We start from the raw sequence: 26,469 nt of genomic DNA, 5'->3' as shown, positions 1-26,469 counted from the left end.
ACATATTAGTAAGCTCTTAGTGGGAAAAAGGTCACCTAACCGCGTAGAGTAAATTAATATGTTGAGGTAATATTGGCATATAAATGGGAAAAATGTCACCTAACCGTTTGTATGTTGATATTACAAGTTGATACAAGTAGGACGACTTAAATTAGAACCATGTGAAGAGGGTCACCCAAGCATGGGGTCTAATAGGTGTTGATGGGATAAACATGCCGACACGAAATATGATTTCGAACCGGTCCCATAAACTCTAGAAGTTGCAAAAGGGTTTGCAATTGTTATGAATAACTACCTTGATAAACCGACAATGGGAAAAAGGTCACCTAACCGGAGTCGGGTTTATCGTTGGATTCTAGATTTTAATTATTAATTATATTTGGTATATATAAAAGGGTATTAATAATTAAAATAAGTAAAACACTAAAATGAACTTAATTAAAATTCTGCAGATGGCCGCACACGTCGACGACAACATAATCCCTAACGTCCAAAATGTATCTCTCCGATCTATTCTCGTTAAAGACCGTCTTAACCACAATAACTTTTCGGATTGGTTCCGAAATTTAAGGATTGTTCTAAAACAAGAAAAATTATATCATGTTTTGGAAACACCTATCCCCAACGAACCGGAAGAGGGAAGTGAGGTCGAATACATGAATTGGGTCCAACACACAGAAGATTCCATTCAAGTGTCATGCCTCATGTTGGCGACTATGGTTCCCGAAATCCAAAAGGATTTCGAAAACCATAATGCGTACGACATGATTACTCAACTTAAGGAAATGTTCCTTAAGCAATCGAGGGTTGAAAGGTTCGAAATGGTTCGAGCCTTGCATGCATGTAGAATGGATGATAATCAACCAGTTTCAACTTATGTACTTAAGATGAAAAGTTACATTGATCGCCTCGCCAAGCTCAATTGTCCCATCTCAAAAGAGTTAGCAACGGATTTGATCCTTAACTCTTTGTCGAAAAGGTTCGACACTTTCGTGTTAAATTATAACATGAACGGGTGGGACAAAAACATTGGAGAACTTCACTCAATGCTTAAAACAGCCGAGGCGAGCATGGGAAAAAGGGTTTTACCCGTGTTTGCGATCAATGAAGGTGGATCCAAGAATCGATCTCAGCCCAATCCTAAGGCTAAGGTAGCAAAAAGAAAGGGTCCTCCTGTGCATCTTAAGGGTAAGGGCAAGGCACCGGTTATGGCAAAGAAACAAAAGGTTGTGGAACCGAGGGGTCATAAGGATGATCCTTGTTTTGGTTGTGGGGAGACCGGACATTGGAAACGCAATTGCCCGGTCTACCTAAAGGAGCTAAGAGACAAGAGGAATGCGGGGCATGCCTCGGGTAATGTCTTTATGATTAATATTGAGCTAAATCTTATTTCTTCTAACACATGGGTATTGGATACCGGATGTGGAACTCACATTTGCAATTGGTTGCAGGGGTTCAAAAGGAATGAAGACTTAAAGAAGGGCGAAGTGAGTCTTTTCATGGGCAACGGTGCAAGGGTGCACGTGGTCGCTAGAGGAGACTTCACTTTATCGCTTCCAAGTGGTTTGGAAGTTGTTTTGAGGAATGTTTTGTATGCTCCTAGTTTGACTAGGAACATTATTTCCGTGCACCTTCTTAGACAATGTAATTTTGACTTTAAATTTGTAAAATCAGAAATGCATGTATCATCTAATGGTATCTTTTATTTTAAAGCTGTACCAAACAACGGTATTTATGAATTGGTTCATGATAATACCTCAAATAGCTCATTATATCAAACTTCCACCAAAAGACTCAAAAAGGATTTGAGTGATTCCTACATTTGGCATTGTCGCCTTGGACACATAAACAAGAATCGTGTAAATACTCTCCAAAAGAATGGTCTTTTGAAAACAAACGAGTTAGGTTCGTTTGATGAGTGTGAATCTTGTATTCAAGGCAAGATGACCAAAGAGCCTTTCAAAGGTACAAATGAAAGGGCTAAGGACTTGTTAGGTATCATACATACGGATGTATGCGGACCTCTCAAGCCCACTAGTAGGAATAGTGAAAGGTACTTCATTACCTTTACCGACGATTTTAGTCGATATGGGTATGTGTATCTAATGAAACACAAACATGAAGCCTTTGAAATGTTCAAGGAATTTCAAAATGAAGTACAAAATCAGCTCGACCGAACAATCAAGGTACTCCGCTCCGATAGAGGAGGCGAATACCTAAGTGATGCTTTTCAAAGTCATCTTAGAGATTGTGGAATTGTTTCACAGCTCACTCCTCCTGGTACTCCTCAACATAACGGAGTATCCGAGAGGAGGAATCGAACACTGTTGGACATGGTTCGATCAATGATGGCACGAAGCTCACTACCACCATCATTTTGGGGATATGCACTACTTATAGCAGCTCGTATTTTGAATATGGCCCCGACCAAAAAGGTGGATCGAACACCCTATGAAGTGTGGCATGGAAAGGTTCCATCCCTTTCATATTTAAGGGTATGGGGATGCAAAGTTTATGTTAAACGTGACACCCCAAATAAGCTTGAGGCTCGATCCATCAAGTGTATCTTCATAGGATACCCAAAGGATGATATAGGATATATATTCTATGATCCTAGTGAACAAAGAGTGTTTGTTTCACGCAAAGGATACTTCTTAGAAACTAAGTTCCATATGGAAGGACCTAGTGAAAAGAGAGTGGAACTTGAAGAGGTTCAAGAATCACTGGATGATACACAGTTGGTCGATACTAGCTTTCAACACGAGGATGTTGAAGGTGATCAAATGGTTGATCATACACACGTTGCTCGCAGATCTAGTAGGGTTAGTCAACCTCCCGAGAGATATGGATTTCTCGTGGATGGTTGCTACTTGGTCGATTCGGATGAACCGATCTCCTACAAAGATGCTATGTCACAACCTGATTGTGAAAAATGGCTTGAAGCCATGAGCGCCGAGATGCAATCCATGCACGATAACCAAGTTTGGGAATTGGTTGATCGTCCACTTAACTCCAAACTGGTTGGATGTAAGTGGGTCTTCAAGAAGAAGACCGATATGCATGGAAATCTAGATACTTACAAAGCACGACTTGTAGCAAAAGGTTTCACACAAACTCAGGGATTGATTATGATGAAACCTTCTCACCGGTCGCGATGCTTAAGTCGATCAGGATATTGTTTGCCATTGCAGCTCATTTTGATTATGAAATATGGCAGATGGATGTCAAGACCGCTTTTCTTAATGGATATCTTGAGGAAGATGTCCATATGGTTCAGCCTGAAGGTTTTGTCGATCCATCGAATCCTGACAAAGTATGTAAGTTAAGGAAATCAATCTACGGGTTGAAACAAGCATCACGGATGTGGAATCATCGTTTTAATGAAGAAATCAAAGCGTTTGGTTTCGTCCAAAACGGTGATGAGGCGTGTGTGTATAAATGGGCTAGTGGGAGTATAGTCATGTTCCTTATTTTGTATGTCGATGATATACTTTTATTTGGAAATGATATACCAAGTATGGAAAACGTTAAAGCGTGGTTAAGTAGTCGTTTCTCAATTAAGGATCTTGGAGAAGCGACATATATCTTGGGAATAAAAGTCTATAGGGATAGACAAAGGAAATTGATCGGACTCAATCAAAGTGCGTACATTGATAAAATCCTGAAAAGGTTCAGGATGGAAAACTCTAAGAAAGGTTTGGTACCTATTCCTAGAGGAACTGTGTTAAGCTCATCCCAAAGTCCTAGCTCTAAGGAAGAGCAGGATAGGATGAAGCATGTTCCTTATGCTTCGGCAATAGGATCTATTATGTATGCAATGATGTGCACTAGACCGGACGTCTCGTATGTTTTAAGCATAACAAGTAGATACCAGCACAACCCAGGTGACAGTCATTGGATGGCTGTCAAGAATATATTAAAATACCTTAGAAGGACTAAGGATATGTTTTTAATATATGGGTCTGGTGAGGAGGAACTCGTCGTAAAGGGTTACGTGGATGCGAGTTTCCAAACTGACCGAGATGATTCTCGGTCACAGTCGGGATATGTCTTCATTTTGAATGGAGGCGCTGTCTCTTGGAAGAGTTCGAAGCAGGATGTTGTCGCGTTATCCACTACAGAATCTGAGTACATCGCCGCTTCAATGGCAGCCCAAGAGGCTGCATGGATGAAAAAGTTCATCATGGATCTAGGGATTATCTCTACCATTCAGGAGCCCCTAGAGATATTCTGTGACAATGAGGGTGCTATTGCACAGATCAAGGAGCCTCGTGCTCATCAGAAAACGAGGCACATTGAGCGCAGATTCAACTAATTAAGGGATGAAGTTGAAAAGGGAAATATATGTATTCATAAAGTTCATACCGATCAAAATATTGCGGACCCACTCACGAAGCTCCTCGATAGGCCAAAGCATGAGGGTCATGTTTGTGCATTAGGACTTCGGTATTCTAGTGAGTGGATTTAATCTGTGTTTAGTGTTTGTATAAGAACGAATGTAATGGGTATCTCATGAAAATTAATTATGTTTTAATTATTCAATGAGTTATGTTCTATATTTGCATGTTTAATCCATGAATGACTTATGTTGTCCTAAACGTCCGTAGTCGATCATACTTGTGGGAACAAGTATGAAGGTAAGACTATTATGAACCCGGATTGGTTGATATTCATGTGATGAATATAGGGCATAGGTTTGCCACCAAAGTTCATAGATATTTGTGGGATACAAATATTGGACTGACCCGCTCTCAAGGATCACTGCATGGAGTTAGTGTAACTGATCATAAGTAATCCTTGAGTAAAGGCGAGTATCATTGTGTCCTTTGACCTGAGATGCATATTGGATCTGGTTTTTCATCAAGTCTGATAACTTGACTCTCTTCTTTGTTATTTCGGTAACACGATAACGTGTAAGAAAGAGCTCAGATATCATACGAGATGTCAACAAGGGTGTATGCAGTCAAGATGGGATTTGTTCCTCTTATGTGTTGAGAGTTTAGATGTCTAAGGCCTGTTAAGTTAAATCATTGAGAGAATGATCACTCTGTGTCTCTTCGATTTGACAGGACATCTAGTAACAAAGGGATGTAATGATAAGACTTACCTATATCATATCAAGTACGGACTTGAAGGGGATGATGTTATTGAATGGCACTTAGTCAAACACACTAGGGATGGTGACCTGTTGTTAGGCGGTATTCACCATTAGCATTAACTTCCCATGAGTCTCGTGCAAGTGGGAGATTGTTGGAATACCGTATGCCCAAGACACATAATTAGGTTAATGTGGCTAGCCGTGTTTGATCCAAGTCGGGTCATACCCAATAACGAGTTAGACACACACCAATTATGTATTTGTTGAGATATGATCTATATAACAAATACAGAACACAACACATTCAGAAATCGGGTTTCTGAATAATTACTTGAAAGTGTTAAATAAATTAATTGGTTAATTTATTTATTCATATAATTATTATTGGAATGATTATTTAAACATGTGTTCTTTTATAAAATGGTTTATAAAAGATGGGATGTTTATATATTTTATAAGGTATAAAATATATATTATTTAGACATGTATGCCTTACACCCCATACACTTGGTCAAAGTTGGTAAGGACTTGATGGAGGTTGAGTAACTTTTACTTGACCAAAAACCTAACTTAAGATATGAATGAGATATGATCTCATTTATATAAAGATCAACATACTTTCAAGATATAAGAAGTAACCACAACTCTCTATTTCCCTCTAGCTTTTGGTTCGGCCAAAATCAAGAAACAAAAGAGGTTCGAGTCTCGGTTTCTCGTGTTCAAGCTTCCTAACATAGCTCGGTGTGTGTTGGAGACTCGGGGTATCTTCCGTTTGAGGATTTTCCCTTTGAAAGTCTAGCATCAACATCATCATCTTCTTCAACCATCAACTACATCTCTTAAGGAGTTAAGAATGTAAGTTTTACAAGCTTTGATAGTTTAGTTTTTCCGTATTATTTGATCCTTGCCTCGGGTTTCTAATATATAGATTATTGGTAATCTTATGACATGAATAAACTAAGTTGTTCATGAACACATATCATATAAACTTGTAATACATATATGTACATAAAGTTTATAGATAATCACGATTCCGCCTTTTAATGACTAGTTAAATGATTAACTAAGTCTAAAATATCCATAGAAACCCAACAGGTACTACGATAACAGAACTGGCGAGGCCGTCATTGTTCTTGGTACAGGTTTAAAGACGGAGCTGATCAAGATCATCGATCCGATGTGGCTGTTTAACTTAACTAAGACCGACAACGACGTGCTACACAAGAATAAAATATTGATTGAGCGCAATGAAGACTATGATCTGGCTATGCAGTTCCAACGCATTGTGCGTGTATGTTATGAGAACGGAATTCATAGTTGCAGAGACTGGCGGTTCAAGCGTTTCAAGTAAAGTAAAGACAAAGACAAAGACAAAGAGCTCAAGACGAGGGGGTGTCTGTTAGTACACGGTTTTGCGTCTCGAGTCTTTGTATTTATCATTAACGTATTTGTCGTTTTGTTTTATGTAATAAACAATTATTTTATCTTGTAGTTCGTTAATGTAATGTTTAGTTCGCTAAGGATGTTCAGCGAACTAGATCTAAGTCATTATCCCTCCTGTTTCGTTAAGGATGTTTAACGAACCAGGGGGTGATTCGCTAAGTTTATTTCCTTTAATGTATGTAACGAAGTAGACTCTAGTTCGTTATGGAATGTTAACGAACTAGGTCTATCTTCTATATATAATGAACACTGTTCACTGATAATTTAAGTTTTGAGTTTTTAATTATCGAACCTCTGTCCAATTCGCTCTCAAGCTTCATACTAATATTATACACATACTTACAACTGATAATATATACATATAACATACAATCAAACGTAATAATGAACTACATCCGTATTTAGGTTTAATCGTATTCATACATGTATCAGATCAGAGATCTGCTTATTGTTTAAGGACTAATCCGTGGTCAAACAAGATATTGAGAGAACGTCATAGAGAGCAAGATCTAGCCGCTAATACGATACATCAACACGAAATCGATACTTTAAATATATACTTTATTGATAAATATAGATTAATACATTAGAGAGAATAATAAGTTATGGAGAGGATAATTTAGATCTATGTACAAGTTCTCTATCTAATTATGAGCATGAGTTCCCTATTTATAGCATATTTTACAATATACATTAAATACAAAGACTAAACCGCCTATAACTTATTCGATCGCTACGGACACCGAAACCGTGCACTAACATCACGATTTGAAAGCAGAATATGATACTAAACAAATGATTCTGGAACATCGGTTTTGTCACACCCCGACAAAGGCGGCGGAACATGCTGGGCGTAACGTATAGATTGGACAATAACTCAAAATACACTAATTAAGGCGACAATAATTATTTAATTTCATTAATATTGAAACAAGTACACAAATTAAATAATCGGAACAAATACTTTAAAATATTGTATTTTAAAGTAAATATCCTAAGTAAAAATAATGTCTTTGATATTGAATACACTACTAGAAAAAAGGTCTTCCATGACATATGCACAATGACACGCGTCGATTTATGACACGCAATTATGCTAGTCATTAAAAAATTGTCATAAATTTTGTAAAATTGAAGATTTTTGACACTTTTTTTTGTTTGTTGTTAAACAGCTGTCATAAATTTCCAAAAAGGAGTTTGCGTGTCATAATCTTTCATTCAATATTGTAAACTTAATCACGGCGCCAAATATGCGTGTCCTTAAACCTTGACCAAGTTTGACCCTAATTATAATATATTATAATATATGAAATAAAACTTAAAATTGTGTAAAGTATCGTTATCTGAAGAAAGCCCCAATATTATCAATAAACCCTTTCTACAAACCTCCACTCCCACCCCTAACCAGATGCACGACCACCACCATTCCAACCCCGAACGCCGGCCACCACCATGAACGCCGTCCACCACCGCACGAACGCCGACCACTACAACTAACGCCGGCCAGTAACGTTGAAGAATTGAACACCAAAGACGACCTTCTACCACCAGTCACGAACACCACGACCTGATTTTTTTAATAATTAAAGCACAAGTATAAGTTTATTGAAGGAGTTATTGAAGGAATTCATCTTCTTTGAGGTAGATTTCTTCAATTTTACCTTATTCTACCATTAATTGGCTAGGGTTTAAAAACAGAGTGCTAAGTTATTTCTGAAACATAATTTTTTTAGTTTTATAAATGTTGAATTGTGAAGCATAATTGATAGTTCATATGAACTTTTAGTCTTAGGGGTAAAACTGACAGTGAAATATCCTAATTCTGAAACATAATTGAACCGTTATATAATAAACGGTTACTCCAAATGCTGAATTTAATTCTAAAACTTATCGAGCCCGAGCTAAATGGGAAGCTCGTCGAGCCTTAACGAGCAATGTGTTATAAAATTAATAAAAATGTATATTAATTAATTACTAAATAACACGAGCCCAATATTGAAAAAATAACCCATGAGTCGAGCTCGAGATTTAGTAAAATTGCTCGAGCCTAGTCGAGCTAGAGTTCTATTAACAATTCTTTTACCAACAACAACAACAACAACAACAACAACAACAACAACAACATAATAATAATAATAATAATAATAATAATAATAATAATAATAATAATACAACTACTTAACTAAACAAAATGATAATACAACTACTTAGATATAAATTTTGATTTTGTTTTCTGTTATGGTGTCAATATAGAAACAAATGGGCATCGATAAATCATGGATTTCGTCTGATAGATTATCAAATGTGTATGAGGAAGGTGTGGATGCCTTTTTAGAGTTTGCTCAAAACAATAATCCAATATCAAATGTGATACCATGTCCTTGTGTAAAATGTATCAATTTGTGTCACCACTCTGTTGTTGATGTCCGTTATCATCTGTTTGCCCATGGTTTCAACAAAAACTACAAGGTTTGGTCTTTCCACGGAGAAAAACTTCATAATAAATCTAGCCCTCCCGAATTTGGTTATAACTATACAAGTGACTATAATTATACAAAGGAAATGCTAAATGATGCCTTTGCATATATGGACCAAGAACCTGAATCATTGAAATCACTTCTTGAAGAATGTGATAAGCCACTTTATCTAGGTTCAAAGTATAATGCACTTAGTGGATTGTTGAAGTTCCAACATTTAAAGGGCCAATATGGCTGGTCTGATTCTAGCTTTGTGCGTTGTTGGATGCCTTAAAAGATGTTTTACCATTAGATAATACAATCCCTAGCTCCGTATATGAGGCCAAGAAGTTGCTAAAAGGAATAGGTCTCTAATATGAAAAGATTCATGCTTGTGAAAATGATTGTGTTCTATTCTGGAAAGAACATAAGGATGCTTCTCATTCTCCAACTTGTGGCACATCCCGTTGGAAGAATAATACCAAAAACGTTCCTTAAAAAGTTTTGTGGTATTTCCTCCTACCCCTAGATTTCAAAGAATTTTTTCATCACCCGAGATCGCGCATGACTTAACTTGGCATGCACGTGGTCACGTTAATAATGGTAAGCTAACTCATCCTCGTGATTCCCCCGCTTGGAAGCTTGTTGACAACACCGGAAAGAATTCGGAAAAGAAGATCGAAATATTAGATTAGCCTTGTCAGCTGATGGTATTAATCCTCACAAGTCATTAAGTTACATGTATAGTTGTTGGCCCATTATTCTAATAACGTACAATCTACCCTCTTATTTGTGTATGTCAAGAAAATTCATGATGTTGACTCTATTGATATCAGGGCCAAACCAACCTGGTAACAATATTGATGTCTACTTGGCACCATTGATAGAGGATCTAAAACTCTTGTGGGAAACAGGCATTAATACATTTAATGCTCATAAGAAAGAATACTTCAATCTAAGAGTAGTATTACTTTGGACTATAAAAGACTTTCCCGCATATGGTAATCTTTCGGGGTGTGTTACCAAAGGTTATCATGCTTGCCCAATATGTTCAGAGAATACTTCTTCACAATGGTTGCCAAAGTCCAGAAAAGTATGTTTTCTTGGTCATAGAAAATTTCTCCCACTCGCTCATCCTTTTCGTAAAAGAAAAAAAGATTTTAACAATCAACAAGAGATGGATGTTTTAAAAAACCCATTACCGGGTGAAGAAATTTACAACAATCTGGTGGGGTTTAAGAATACATGGGGTAAGAAAAAAAAGATAAAGAGGGAAAAATCAAAGAAGGAAACGTCAAAGAAGAAATTGACAAAAAAGAAACCGCCAAAGAAGAAAACACCAAAGAAGAAAACATCAAAAAAGGAAAAAGAAAGTATCGACGAGAGAACTAAATTGTGGCATAAAAAAACAATTTTTTTTTAACTTGAATATTGGAAGAAGTTGCTTGTTCACCATCAGTTAGATGTTATGCACATAGAAAAGAATGTGTGTGATAGCGTTTATGGGACTTTGTTGAATTTGCCTCACAAAACGAAGGATGGGTTACACGCACGACAAGATCTTGAGGAGTTGGGCATTAAGCTTGAATTACAAACTCAACCGAAATGGTTTCAACTTTATCTTCCGCCTGCATGCTACACATTAAATACCTCGGAGAAACATTTATTTTATGATACCTTGTCTAATATAAAAGTTCCTAATGGGTATTGCTCTAATTTCAAGAATCTCGTGTCCGATGATGGTTCAAAGATGAATGGTTTGAAGTCTAATGATTGTCATGTACTAATGCAACAACTTCTTCCCATTGCAATCAAGGGGGTGTTACATGAGAAAGTGAGGAAACCAATAATAAGTTTGTGTCATTTTTTCAACAGGTTGTGTAGTAAAGTTGTTGACGTTAGTAAGCTAAGTAAATTGCAAAGTGACATCGTATTAACCTTGTGTTTGTTAGAGAAGTATTTTCCACCTTCGTTTTTTGATGTCATGATTCACTTGATGGTGCATTTAGTCAGAGAGGTGAGGTTATGTGGCCCGGTTCATTTTAGGTGGATGTATCCATTTGAGAGATACATGAAAACACTCAAAGGGTATGTACGAAATCATTATCGACCTGAGGGCTGCATTGCAGAATATTACGTGGCAGAGGAAACCTTAGAATTTTTCTCGAACGACTTAAAAAACATGAAATCAATTGGTAACCCCTATGAGCGTGTTGATGAAAGGACCCGCACCGGCAAGCCTTTATCACGGGCTACAATCGACGTTGTGGATGCTAATTTGCTTGATCAAGCTCATCTATATGTACTACGAAACACTGTTGTTGTGGAGCCGTATATAGAGTAAGAATTACACATAATAGTATATTATATTTTTTTAGGCTAACTCATCCAATACATTAAATTTCTTCAAACTTATATGATTTAGGAAACATATGTTGGAATTGAAGGATCTCAACCCCCGTTTATCTCGAAGCAGTACATCGTTACAGAACCAACACACTCGGACTTTTGTTAACTGGCTTAAGAAAGAGGTGTATTTTTAAATAAGTTTGTTACAAATAAAAATATTTTTTTTAATAATTTTGTTTGAATTACCTTAATTCTTTTTGAAATAGGTTGAAAGACGCTTGGCTAACGGGGAAGATGTTATTGATAGTGTTCGTTGGTTGGCTAAAGGGCCTAGTTATTCTGTTAATAAATATAGTGGTTTTGCCATAAACGAGTATCAATTCCATACAACATCCCAAGATGAATCTAGAACAACTCAGTGTAGTGGAGTATCTTTAGTTGCACATGCATTACAGATTGCTAGTGCAAAAGATTCCAATCCCGTGTATGATGCGGTTACTTACTTTGGTCGTATAAAAGAGAATTGGGATCTTAATTATCACATGTTTAAGGTTCCTGTTTTCATGTGTGATTGGGCTGATAGTCGTAGAGTAAAAAAGGATGATTTTGGATTCACGGTAGTTAACTTTGATAGGCTTGGTCACCAAACTGAACGCTTCATATTAGCTAGTCAAGCCAGACAAGTTTTTTATGTTAAGGATCAGCAAGATGAGAAGTTGTCTGTTGTTGGCTTAGTTGGGTTTTAACAAGATTATCAAAGTGATAAAATCCCTATTTTACCAAAAACGCAGCGGATATAAAAGTTTTAAATCTTGTTAATATGATATGTATAAAACCAATTTTAAACATGCAAAACCCAAACCCGGATCCAAATACGAATTACACACTATCAAATACATGCATGTCACTATAAGTCCATGCATGTTACTACTACCTTTCAATATGACAAAACCGGGTGAAAGAGATGATGATTGAAAGGTAAGAACTTGAATATGGAAGCTCCTCAAGCTAGCATACCCCAAGCTTCAACAACACACCACTTCTAGCTAGGATTTTCACTTGAAATTTTCTTCTTCTTTTCTTATGTTGGATGAAAATACCCAAGAGAGGAAGAGAGAAAAGTTTACTTGGAAATTATGTGTGTTATGAAAGAATGAAAGAGAAAGACTTGGTTTTATTTAAAGGCATCTTTCTCTCCACCAATAATAACCATTGCATGTCTCCACTCAAACATATAATAATATTACATTTGAAAGAGTTATTATCTTTTTCTTTTATAAAACTTTAAACATATATATATATATATCCATATATCCATACATATATACTTTTATAAGTTTATAACTTATAACTTATAAAACCTATTATATGTTAAGAGACATGCTTGGTTATTATTATTCACATATTGTTATTTAACCAACTTAAATAACACTATGTAATGTTCTTTCATAAAACATAAATCATCCATATGATTTGTTTATTACACAAGTACATTTTATTTAGAAACCCCTTTCCAAATAACTCAAGTGTTAATATTCATTTGTTATGATCACATCATATATGAACGAATATTATCGGTGTTTGTCTAGCTTGTTACTGGGTATGACCCGACTTGGATCATAACGTACTAGCCACATCAATTTAATATGTCTCTTGGGCAGACCGAGTCCAACAATCTCCCACTTGCACAAGAAACATAGAAGATTGATGCAAGTAGCAAATACCGCGTAACTACGGTTTACTACCCCTAATACGTATGACGAAGTGCCATTCAATAACATCATCCTTTTCAAGTCCCATACTTGAAATTGATTTAGGTGAAACTATCATTTATCCTTTTGCCACAAATGTCATGTTAAATCCAGAGACACAGAGTGATCATTCTCTGTTGATTTAACTTGTCAGACCTTAGACATTTAACTCTCAACGAATAAGAGGGACAAATCCCATATTGACTACATACGTCTCTCACTATCACCTTGTACTATACTTGAGCTTAGCCTTATGTACTGACATATTTCAGAGCAGCGAAGAACTAAGTCAAAGCATAATAGTCGATGAATATCAAGACCCAATATGTATCTCAGGTCGGAGGATACTATGAAGTTCGCCTTTACTCAAATTTACATATGATCACAAATCCCAAGGATTCCATGCAGTAAAATTGAGAGCGGGTCAGTCCAATATTTATCCCATAAATATCTATGAACCTTGGCAGCAACCCTTTGCTATATTCATACCTCATGAATATCTACCAATCCAAGTTCATAATAGTCTTACTTTCACATTTGTTCCCACAATTATGAACGACTACGGACGTTTAGAATAATTCAAATTATTCACGGATTTAAACATACTAAAATGGAACATAACTCAAGAACATGACCATAACCAAAACCATATGATTGAGTTAAAATAAAATTGTTCCAATATCCAAATACAAATTTTTTATCAAATCCAATCACTAGAATATCGAAGTCCTAAGGCGCAAGTATGACTCTCATGCTTCGGCCTTTCAAGGAGTTTCGTGAGTGGGTCCGCAATGTTTTGATCAGTGTGAACTTTGCGAATACATATATTTCCCTTTTCAACTTCATCCCTTATGTAGTTGAATCTCCGCTCAATGTGCTTAGTCTTTTGATGTGCGCGGGGTTCCTTGATTTGAGCAATCGCACCCTCGTTGTCACAAAAGATCTCTAGAGGGTCCTGAATGTTACGAACCACTCCTAGATCGGCAATGAACTTTCTAATCCATGCAGCTTTTTGAGCTGCCAGGGAGGCGGCGATGTATTCAGATTCAGTGGTGGATAAAGCTACCACGTCTTGTTTTGCACTCTTCCATGAGACAGCACCACCATTGAGAACGAAAACGTATCCCGATTGTGATCGAGAATCATCTCGGTCAGTTTGGAAACTCGCATCAGTGTAACCCTTTACAACGAGTTCCTCCTCACCAGAGCCATATATTAGAAACATATCCTTAGTCCTTCTAAGGTATTTCAATATGCTCTTAACAGCCATCCAATGGCTAGTTCCCGGATTTTGTTGGTATCGACTTGTCATGCTCAAGGCGCATGACACATCCGGTCTAGTGCAAATCATGGCATATATGATGGATCCTATAGCAGATGCATATGGGATACCACTCATTTTGTCTTGCTCATCCTTTGAGCTTGGACATTGAGAAGCACCCAACATCGTTCCTCTTTGAATAGGTACCAAACCTTTCTTAGAGTTTTCCATCTTGAACCTTTTCAAGATCTTGTCAATGTATGCACTTTGATTCAAACCTATCAACCGCCTTGATCTATCCCTATAGATTCTTATTCCCAGAATATAGGCGGCTTCACCAAGATCCTTTATGGAAAAACAGCTTCCAAGCCAGGCTTTCACACCTTCCAAGGTTGGAATGTCATTTCCAAACAGTAATATGTCATTGACATATAATACCAGAAAGGTTATGATGCTCCCACTAGCTTTCTTATACACACAAGCTTCATCAGCGTTTTTGATGAATCCAAATTTCTTAACTTCATCATCAAAACGGTGATTCCAACTTCTGGATGCTTGTTTCAATCCATAGATTGATTTCTTCAACTTGCATACTTTGTTAGGATGTTGTGGATCGACAAAACCTTCAGGTTGAACCATATAAACATCTTCATTAAGATGCCCATTTAGAAAAGCAGTTTTGACATCCATTTGCCATATCTCATAGTCATAATATGCGGCTATGGCAAACAATATCCTTATAGACTTTAGCATCGACACGGGCGAGAAAGTTTCATCATAATCAACCCCTTGAGTTTGAGTGAAACCCTTTGCTACAAGTCTAGCTTTATAAGTATCCAAGTTTCCATGCATATCAGTTTTCTTCTTGAAAACCCACTTACTTCCAACCAGCTTGGAATTTAGAGGTGGAGCAACCAAGTCCCATACTTGATTGTCATGCATGGATTGCATCTCAACATTCATGGCTTCTAGCCATTTGTCACAATCAGATTGCGACATTGCATATCGGTATGTGGTGGGTTCATCCGAATCAACCACGTAGCATCCATCCATGAAAAATCCATATCTCTCAGGTGGGGTGCTAACTCTACCAGATTTGCGAATGTTTTGTGTGTTTTGATCAACCATTTGATCATCCTCAACAACCTCTTGTTGATTGCTAGTGTCAACTAAACGTGTATCGGCTTGTAGTTCTCGATCTCTTCGAGTACTATAGTTCTATCAGTTCCTTCCATAAGGAACCTTCTTTCCAAGAACTTAGCCTTTCGAGCTATAAACACTTTATGCTCGCTTGGATTGTAGAAATAATATCTCATCGAATCCGTGGGATATCCTACAAATATACACTTAGTGGATCGACATTCAAGTTTGTCAGGGGTGTAGATCTTAACATAAGCCTCACAACCCCATAGCTTTAAATATGAAAATTTTGGAGCCTTTCCATGCCATATTTCAAAAGGTGTCCTATCACTTTCTTGGTTTGTGCCATATTTAAAATACGGGCAGCAGAGATCACAGCAAAACCCCAAAATGATAGAGGTAATGAGCTTCTAGCCATCATGGATCGAACCATGTCCAATAAAGTTCGATTCCTCCTTTCGGACACACCATTATGTTGTGGTGTTCCAGGTGGAGTAAGTTGTGAGATAATCCCACAACTCCTAAGATGTTCTAGAAACGCATCATTGAGGTATTCACCTCTTCTATCGGAACGTAGTACTTTGATTGTTTTGTTGAGTTGATTTTGTACTTCATTTTGGATGACTTTGAACATTTCAAAGGCCTCATTTTTGTTTCTTAACAAGAACACATACCCATAGCGACTATAATCGTCGGTAAAGGTAATGAAGTATCTTTCACCATTTCTTGTCATTGTCCTAAAAGGTCCACATACATCCGAATGTATGATACCTAATAAGTCTTTCACCCTTTCATTTGTTGTATTAAAGGGTTCTTTAGTCATCTTTCCCAATAAACAAGATTCACATTCATCAAATGAATCAACATTTGATTTCAAAAGACCATTCTTTCGAAGTGTATGAATACGATTCTTATTTATGTGACCAAGACGACAATGCCAAAGAAAAGTATTACTCAAATCCATTTTGAGTATTTTGGTGTTAGCTTGGTACAATGAGTTATCAATGTATGAGTCATCATGAATTAATTCATAAATGCCATAAAACGGCATCGCTTTAAAATAAAAGACATTATCCATGAAAACATAAATACCATTATCAACAAACTTAAAGTCGTAACCAGATTGTCTTAATACAGAAACAGAGATAATATTCCTAGTCAAACTGGGGGAATATAAAATGTTTTTCAAAACAATTTCCAAACCATTTGGAAGCTTTAAAACATAATCTCCTCGGGCTTGGACGTCAACCTTTGCTCCATTGCCCATGAAGAGACTTATATCTCCTTTCTTCACCTTATTTCTTCTTTTGAACCCCTGCAATGAATTGCATATGTGAGTTCCACATCCGGTATCCAATACCCATGTGTTAGAAGAAATAATATTAAGATCAATGTGAATCATGAAAGTTGTACCTGAGGTTTGCCCCGCATCCCTCTTAGCTTTCAACTCCTTGAGATAGGTCGGACAGTTTCTCATCCAATGACCTATCTCACCACAACCAAAGCACGGATCCTCAGCGCTAACCTTTAGCTTCTTGGGCTTTGGCTCCGCCTTTGCCTTTCCCTTGAACCCCTTCTTGACTTGCCCCTTACCAACGGCAACCTTTGCTTTTGGTTCCGGGTGATGCCTTTTCTTTGAGCCACCCTCATTGATCGCAAGAACGGGTAAAACCTTTTTACCCATGCCGGCTCGGCTGTCTTAAGCATTGCGTGAGGCTCACCAATGCTTTTGTCCCATCCATTCATGTTGTAGTTCATGACGAATGTCTCAAACCTTTTAGTTAAGCCATTTAGGATTAAATCCGTGGCTAACTCTTTTGAGACGGGACAGTTAAGCCGTTCATGCCGATCAATGTGGCTCTTCATCTTAAGTACATAAGATGAAACAGATTGGGTTTCTTCCATATGACATACATGAAGCGCTCGAACCGTTTCGAATCGCTCAACCCGAGCTTGAGTAAGGAACATTTCCTTAAGTTGGGTTATCATATCATACGCCCCATGATTCTCGAAATCCTTTTGGATCTCGGGAATCATTGTTCCTAACATGAGGCAAGAAACTTGCACCGAATCCTCGGTGTATTTTAACTAATCCGCTTAGGCATCCAAGTTATTGACATCGGGTTCATCGGGAATAGGATCGTCTAAAATATAAGACTTCTTTTCTTGCTTGAGAACAATTCTCAAGTTTCGATACCAATCCATGAAGTTGTTAAAGTTTAGACGATCCTTATCCAGAATGGATCTTAGTGATAGATTATGCACGTGTGGGAAAATTGCGTTCGGTGCGTTGTTTGCGGCCATCTAAAAGAATTTTAACAAAGTTCAAATTAGTATTTTTGATATTAATAAAATTTTAATCTTTAATACCCTTTAAATGTCTCCAAGACAATTATTGATTAAAATCTAGAACCCAACGTTTCATTCAAATAGTAGTTAGGTGACATTTATCCTACTATTCGAATTAACAAGGTAGTCAACGTTTGACAATTGCAACCCTCTGCAACTTCTAGTTTTATGGGTCGGTTAAACATCATATGTTTAGTTGGTATGTTAAATCCCATCAACACCTTTGAACGCCATGTTAAGGTGATCCTATAGTCATGGTTTCAAATCAAGTCGTCCTACTTATACACACGTGTGAGTTTACTCATACAAGTGGTTAGGTGATCCTAATGCCAAAAGTACTTGTAAAATCACCTTAATATCACAAGTTTTCTTAAAAGTGCTTAGGTGATCCTAACTCACTTTCAAGTCTACAAGTGACTTAAGTGTCGTATAAAAGGATGGTGTTTAACTTGTTTTTAAAAAGGGATTTTAGTTTTCTAAATTCTAGATTGGAAAACTATGTATTGTACCTTTCATTTGCATGCATTCAAATGTATGGTACTTAGTTGAAAAACCCATTTTCAAAGTTCCAATTAATAAAACCCATTTTTATTATGAAATCATTAGTTATTAATAAAACCAATTTTTATTACCTAACGATTTCTAAGGAACCAATTTTATGCTAGTTGATTTTAAGTTGTTAAGCAAACCATATTGCAAATAATAAGTAAATCAACCATGCAAGCATAAAATATACGCAACCACAAGTTCATAACCATAGCCTCCTAATATTGACCACACTTGTTGACCGAAGACAAGTGTGTTCAAAAGTCTCTCCTAAGGGACCCAAAAGAACATGCACTTGTGTCGGTGAACTCCCACTTGATTCCGCATCCATATGCTCCAAGTGTTTACTCCTGGTGTTATGGTCTTCATCATTTTATTTGGGCTTCCATCCATGCATCTTCTTTTACAAAATATAAACAGAAACAGTTAAAAAGTCGTTGGTTTGGTAGTTTGGTTTTCACTGTTTGGGTTTATCGGGTCTTTAAATAAAAATTAAATTAAGATTTTAATTTAAAAATCCAGTTTAAATAAAAAACATAAAAAAAAAGCTGCCGAAAACAGGTCGTAAAACTGAATTATTTAAACTAAATGAAGGTGCTAATATATATGGGTTTAGTTTTTAAAGCGAACCAAAACAGACCCAAAACAGAAATGGTATGTTCAGATTTTAAAGCGAACCAAACCGACCCATTACGAACGATTTAGTTTTGGTTTGGTTTTCGGTTTTCACGGTTTGGGTTTATCGGGCCTCTAAATAAAAATGAATAATAAAAATAAAGTTAAGATTTGTTTTGCCTTTTTATATGTATATACATAAAAAGACAGTTAAATAGAAACAGACTGTTAAATAGGAACAAAAACACAGAAACAATAACAGGATGTTAAACCGAAACAGAAATAGAAAGTTAAAAAATATATACAGAAACAGTTAAAAAATCATTGGTTTGGTACTTTGGTTTCCACGGTTTAGGTTTATCGGACTTTTAAATAAAAATTAAATTAAGATTTTAATTTAAAAATCCTGTTTAAATAAAAAACATAAAAAAAAGCTGTCGAAAACAGGTCGTAAAACTGAATTATTTAAACTAAATAAAGGTGCTAATATATATGGGTTTAGTTTTTAAAGCGAACCTAAACAGACCCAAAAACTGAAAAGGTATGTTCAGATTTTAAAACGAACCCAACCGACCCGTTACGAACGATTTAGTTTTGGTTTGGTTTTCGGTTTTCATGGTTTGGGTTTATCGGGCCTCTAAATAAAAATGAATAAAAAAAGTTAAGTTAAGATTTGTTTTGCATTTTTATATGTATAGACATAAACTGACTGTTAAACAGAAACAATCTGTTAAACCGAAACAGAAACAGCCTGTTAAACCGAAATTGAAACAACCTGTTAAAAAATAGAAACAGAAACAGTTAAAAAATCGTTGGTTTGGTACTTTTGGTTTTCACGGTTTGGGTTTATCGGGCCTTTAAACAAAAATTAAATTAAGATTTTAATTTAAAAATCTTGTTTAAATAAAAAACATAAAAAAAAACTGTCAAAAACAGGTCGTAAAACTGAATTATTTAAACTAAATGAGGTGCTAATATATATGGGTTTAGTTTTTAAAGCGAACCTAAACAGACCCAAAAACTGAAAAGGTATGTTCAGATTTTAAAACGAACCAAACCGACCTGTTACGTACGATTTAGTTTTGGTTTGGTTTTCGGTTTTCATGGTTTGGGTTTATCGGGCCTCTAAATAAAAATGAATAAAAAAGTTAAGTTAAGATTTGTTTTGCATTTTTATATATATATACATAAACAGACTGTTAAACAGAAACAATCTGTTAAACCGAAACAGAAACACCCTGTTAAACCGAAATAGAAACAGACTGTTAAAAAATAGAAACAGAAACAGTTAAAAAATCGTTGGTTTGGTACTTTGGTTTTCACGGTTTGGGTTTATCGGGCCTTTAAATAAAAATTAATGATTTTAATTTAAAAATCCTGTTTAAATAAAAAACATAAAAAAAACCTATCGAAAACAGGTCGTAAAACTGAATTATTTAAACTAAATGAAGGTGCTAATATATATGAGTTTAGTTTTTAAAGCGAACCGAAACAGACCAAAAACTGAAAAGGTATGTTCAGATTTTAAAACGAACCAAACCGACCCGTTACGAATGATTTAGTTTTGGTTTGGTTTTCGGTTTTCATGGTTTGGGTTTATCGGGCCTCTAAATAAAAATGAATAATAAAAGTTAAGTTAAGATTTGTTTTGCATTTTTATATGTATAGACATAAACTGACTGTTAAACAGAAACAATCAGTTAAACCAAAACAAAACAACCTGTTAAACTGAAACAGAAACTGACTGTTAAAAAATAGAAACAGAAACAGTTAAAAAATCGTTGGTTTGGTAGTTTGGTTTTCACGGTTTGGGTTTATCGGGCCTTTAAATAAAAATTAAATTAAGATTTTAATTTAAAAATCCTGTTTAAATAAAAAACTAAAAAAAAAGCTGCCGAAAACAGGTCGTAAAACTGAATTATTTAAACTAAATGAAGGTGAATATATATTTGGGTTTAGTTTTTAAAGCGAATCAAAACAGACCCAAAACAGAAAAGGTATGTTCAGATTTTAAAACGAACCAATCCGACCCGTTACGAATGATTTAGTTTTGGTTTGGTTTCGGTTTTAATGGTTTGGGTTTATCGGGCCTCTAAAAATGAATAATAAAGTTAAGTTAAGATTTGTTTTGCATTTTTATATGTATAGACATAAACTGACTAATAAACAGAAACAATCTGTTAAACCGAAACAGAAACAGCCTCTTAAACCGAAACAGAAACAGACTGTTAAAAAATAGAAACAGAAACAGTTAAAAAATCGTTGGGTTGGTACTTTGTTTTTCACGGTTTGGGTTTATCGGGCCTTTAAATATAAATTAAATTAAGATTTTAATTTAAAAATCTTGTTTAAATAAAAAACATAAAAAAAGCTGCCGAAAACAGGTCGTAAAACTGAATTATTTAAACTAAATGAAGGTGTTAATATATATTGGTTTAGTTTTTAAATCGAACCGAAACAGACACAAAAACTGAAAAGGTATGTTCAGATTTTAAAACGAACCAAACCGACCCGCTACGAACGATTTAGTTTTGGTTTGGTTTTCGGTTTTCATGGTTTGGGTTTATCAGGCCTCTAAATAAAAATGAATAATAAAAATTAAGTTAAGATTTGTTTTGTATTTTTATATGTATATACATAAACAGACTGTTAAACAGAAACAGTTTGATAAACCGAAACCGAAACAGAAACAGCCTGTTAAACCGAAACTAAAATAGACTGCTAAAAAATAAAAACACAAACAGTTAAAAAATCGTTGGTTTGGTAGTTTGGTTTTCACGGTTTGGGTTTATCGGGCCTTTAAATAAAAATTAAATTAAGATTTTAATTTAAAAATCCTGTTTAAATAAAAAACATAAAAAAAACCTATCGAAAACAGGTCGTAAAACTGAATTATTTAAACTAAATGAAGGTGCTAATATATATGAGTTTAGTTTTTAAAGCGAACCGAAACAGACCAAAAACTGAAAAGGTATGTTCAGATTTTAAAACGAACCAAACCGACCCGTTACGAAGGATTTAGTTTTGGTTTGGTTTTCGGTTTTCATGGTTTGGGTTTATCGGGCCTCTAAATAAAAATGAACAAAAAAAGTCAAGTTAAGATTTGTTTTGCATTTTTATATGTATAGACATAAACTGACTGTTAAACAGAAACAATCTGTTAAACCGAAACAGAAACACCCTGTTAAACTGAAATAGAAACACACTGTTAAAAAATAGAAACAGAAACAGCTAAAAAATCGTTGGTTTGGTACTTTGGTTTTCACGGTTTGGGTTTATCGGGCCTTTAAATAAAAATAAATTTAAGATTTTAATTTAAAAATCATGTTTAAATAAAAAACATAAAAAAAAGCTGCCGAAAACTGGTCGTAAAACTGAATTATTTAAACTAAATGAAGGTGCTAATATATATGGGTTTAGTTTTTAAAGCGAACCAAAACAGACCCAAAATAGAAATGGTATGTTCAGATTTTAAAGCGAACTAAACCGACCCTTTACGAACAATATAGTTTTGGTTTGGTTTTCGGTTTTCACAGTTTGGATTTATCGAGCCTCTAAATAAAAATGAATAATAAAAATTAAGTTAAGATTTGTTTTGCCTTTTTATAGGTATATACATAAACAGACTGTTAAATAGAAACAGACTGTTAAATAGGAACAAAAACACAGAAACAAAACAGGATGTTAAACCGAAACAGAAATAGACGGTTAAAAAATATAAACAGAAACAGTCAAAAAATCATTGGTTTGGTACTTTGGTTTCCACGGTTTAGGTTTATCGGACTTTTAAATAAAAATTAAATTAAGATTTTAATTTAAAAATCCTGTTTAAATAAAAAACATAAAAAAAGCTGTCGAAAACAGGTCGTAAAACTGAATTATTTAAACTAAATAAAGGTGCTAATATATATTGGTTTAGTTTTTAAAGCGAACCAAAACAGACCCAAAAACTGAAAAGGTATGTTCAGATTTTTAAACGAATCAAACCGACCCGTTACGAACGATTTAGTTTTGGTTTGGTTTTCGGTTTTCATGGTTTGGGTTTATCGGGCATCTAAATAAAAATGAATAAAAAAAGTTAAGTTAAGATTTGTTTTGCATTTTTATATGTATAGACCTAAACTGACTGTTAAACAGAAACAATCTGTTAAACCGAAACAGAAACGCCCTGTTAAACCGAAATTGAAACAACCTGTTAAAAAATAGAAACAGAAACTGTTAAAAAATCGTTGGTTTGGTACTTTGGTTATCACGTTTTAGGTTTATCGTGCCTTTAAATAAAAATTAAATTAAGATTTTAATTTAAAAATCCTGTTTAAATAAAAAACATAAAAAAAACCTATCGAAAACAGGTCGTAAAACTGAATTATTTAAACTAAATGAAGGTGCTAATATATATGAGTTTAGTTTTTAAAGCGAACCGAAACAGACCAAAAACTGAAAAGGTATGTTCAGATTTTAAAACGAACCAAACCGACCAGTTACGAACGATTTAGTTTTGGTTTGGTTTTCGGTTTTCATGGTTTGGGTTTATCGGGCCTCTAAATAAAAATGAATAAAAAAATTTAAGTTAAGATTTGTTTTGCATTTTTATATGTATAGACATAAACTGACTATTAAACAGAAACAATCTGTTAAACCGAAACAGAAACACCCTGTTAAACTGAAATAGAAACAGACTGTTAAAAAATAGAAACAGAAACAGTTAAAAAATCGTTGGTTTGGTACTTTGGTTTTCACGGTTTGGGTTTATCGGGCCTTTAAATAAAAATTAAATTAAGATTTTAATTTAAAAATCCTGTTTAAATAAAAAACATAAAACAAAGCTGCCGAAAACAGGTCGTAAAACTGAATTATTTAAACTAAATGAAGGTGCTAATATATATGGGTTTTGTTTTTAAAGCGAACCAAAACAGACCCAAAACAGAAATGGTATGTTCAGATTTTAAAGCGAACCAAACCGACCCTTTACGAACGATATAGTTTTGGTTTGGTTTTCGGTTTTCACGGTTTGGGTTTTTCGGGCCTCTAAATAAAAATGAATAATAAAAATTAAGTTAATATTTGTTTTGCCTTTATATATGTATATACATAAACAGACTGTTAAATAGAAACAGACTGTTAAATAGGAACAAAAACACAGAAATAAAAACAGGATGTTAAACCGAAACAGAAATAGACGGTTAAAAAATATAAACAGAAACAGTCAAAAAATCATTGGTTTGGTACTTTGGTTTCCACGGTTTAGGTTTATCGGACTTTTAAATAAAAATTAAATTAAGATTTTAATTTAAAAATCCTGTTTAAATAAAAAACATAAAAAAAGCTGTCGAAAACAGGTCGTAAAACTGAATTATTTAAACTAAATAAAGGTGCTAATATATATGGGTTTAGTTTTTAAAGCGAACCAAAACAGACCTAAAAACTGAAAAGGTATGTTCAGATTTTAAAACGAACCAAACCGACCCGTTACGAACGATTTAGTTTTGGTTTGGTTTTCGGTTTTCATGGTTTGGGTTTATCGGGCCTCTAAATAAAAATGAATAAAAAAAGTTAAGTTAAGATTTGTTTTGCATTTTTATATGTATAGACATAAACTGACTGTTAAACAGAAACAATCTGTTAAACCGAAACAGAAACAGCCTGTTAAACCGAAATTGAAACAACCTGTTAAAAAATAGAAACAGAAACAGTTAAAAAATCGTTGGTTTGGTACTTTGGTTATCACGTTTTGGGTTTATCGGGCCTTTAAATAAAAATTAAATTAAGATTTTAATTTAAAAATCCTGTTTAAATAAAAAACATAAAAAAAAGCTATCGAAAACATGTCGTAAAACCGAATTATTTAAACTATATGAAGGTGCTAATATATATGAGTTTAGTTTTTAAAGCGAACCGAAACAGACCAAAAACTGAAAAGGTATGTTCAGATTTTAAAACGAACCAAACCGACCCGTTACGAACGATTTAGTTTTGGTTTGGTTTTCGGTTTTCATGGTTTGGGTTTATCGGGCCTCTAAATAAAAATGAATAAAAAAAGTTAAGTTAAGATTTGTTTTGTATTTTTATATGTATAGACATAAACTGACTGTTAAACAGAAACAATCTGTTAAACCAAAACAGAAACACCCTGTTAAACTGAAATAGAAACAGACTGTTAAAAATAGAAACAGAAACAGTTAAAAAATCGTTGGTTTGGTAGTTTGGTTTTCACGGTTTGGGTTTATCGGGCCTTTAAATAAAAATTAAATTAAGATTTTAATTTAAAAATCCTGTTTAAATAAAAAACATATAAAAAATGCTGTCGAAAACAGGTCGTAAACTGAATTATTTAAACTAAATGAAGGTGCTAATATATATGGGTTTAGTTTTTAAAGCGAACCGAAACAGACCCAAAAACTGAAATGGTATGTTCTGATTTTAAAACGAACAAAACCGACCCGTTACGAACGATTTAGTTTTGGTTTGGTTTTCGGTTTTCATGGTTTAGGTTAATCGGGCCTCTAAATAAAAATGAATAAAAAAAGTTAAGTTAAGATTTGTTTTGCATTTTAATATGTATAGACATAAACTGACTGTTAAACAGAAACAATCTGTTGAACCGAAACAGAAACAGCCTGTTAAACCGAAAGAGAAACAGCCTGTAAAACCGAAAGAGAAACAGCCTGTTAAAAATTGAAACCGAAACAGTTAAAAAATCGTTGGTTTGGTACTTTGGTTTTCACGGTTTGGGTTTATCGGGCCTTTAAATAAAAATTAAATTAAGATTTTAATTTAAAAATCTTGTTTAAATAAAAAACATAAAAAAAGCTGTCGAAAACAGGTCGTAAAACTGAATTATTAAAACTAAATGAAGGTCCTAATATATATGGGTTTAGTTTTTAAAGCTAGCCGAATCAGACCCAAAAACTGAAAAGGTATGTTCAGATTTTAAAACGAACCAAACCGACCCGTTACGAACGATTTAGTTTTGGTTTGGTTTTCGGTTTTCATGGTTTGGGTTTATCGGGCCTCTAAATAAAAATGAATAAAAAAGTTAAGTAAAGATTTGTTTTGCATTTTTATATGTATAGACATAAACTGAGTGTTAAACAGAAATAATCTGTTAAACCGAAACAGAAACAGCCTGTTAAACCGAAATTGAAAAAACCAGTTAAAAAATAGAAACAGCAACAGTTAAAAAATCGTTGGTTTGGTACTTTGGTTTTCACTGTTTAGGTTTATCGGGCCTTTAAATAAAAATTAAATTAAGATTTTAATTTAAAAATCCTGTTTAAATAATAAACATAAAAAAAAGCTGTCGAAAACAGGTCGTAAAACTGAATTATTTAAACTAAATGAAGGTGCTAATATATATGGGTTTAGTTTTAAATCGAACCGAAACAGACCCAAAAACTGAAAAGGTATGTTTAGATTTTAAAACGAACCAAACCGACCCGTTACGAACTATTTAGTTTTGGT

Source organism: Bidens hawaiensis, unplaced genomic scaffold (genome assembly GCF_021521415.1).
Source record: "Bidens hawaiensis isolate Kalapana, Puna unplaced genomic scaffold, B.hawaiensis_p1.1 tig00009038_1, whole genome shotgun sequence".
Lineage (NCBI taxonomy): Eukaryota > Viridiplantae > Streptophyta > Magnoliopsida > Asterales > Asteraceae > Bidens > Bidens hawaiensis.
This window is presented reverse-complemented; position numbering follows the sequence as displayed.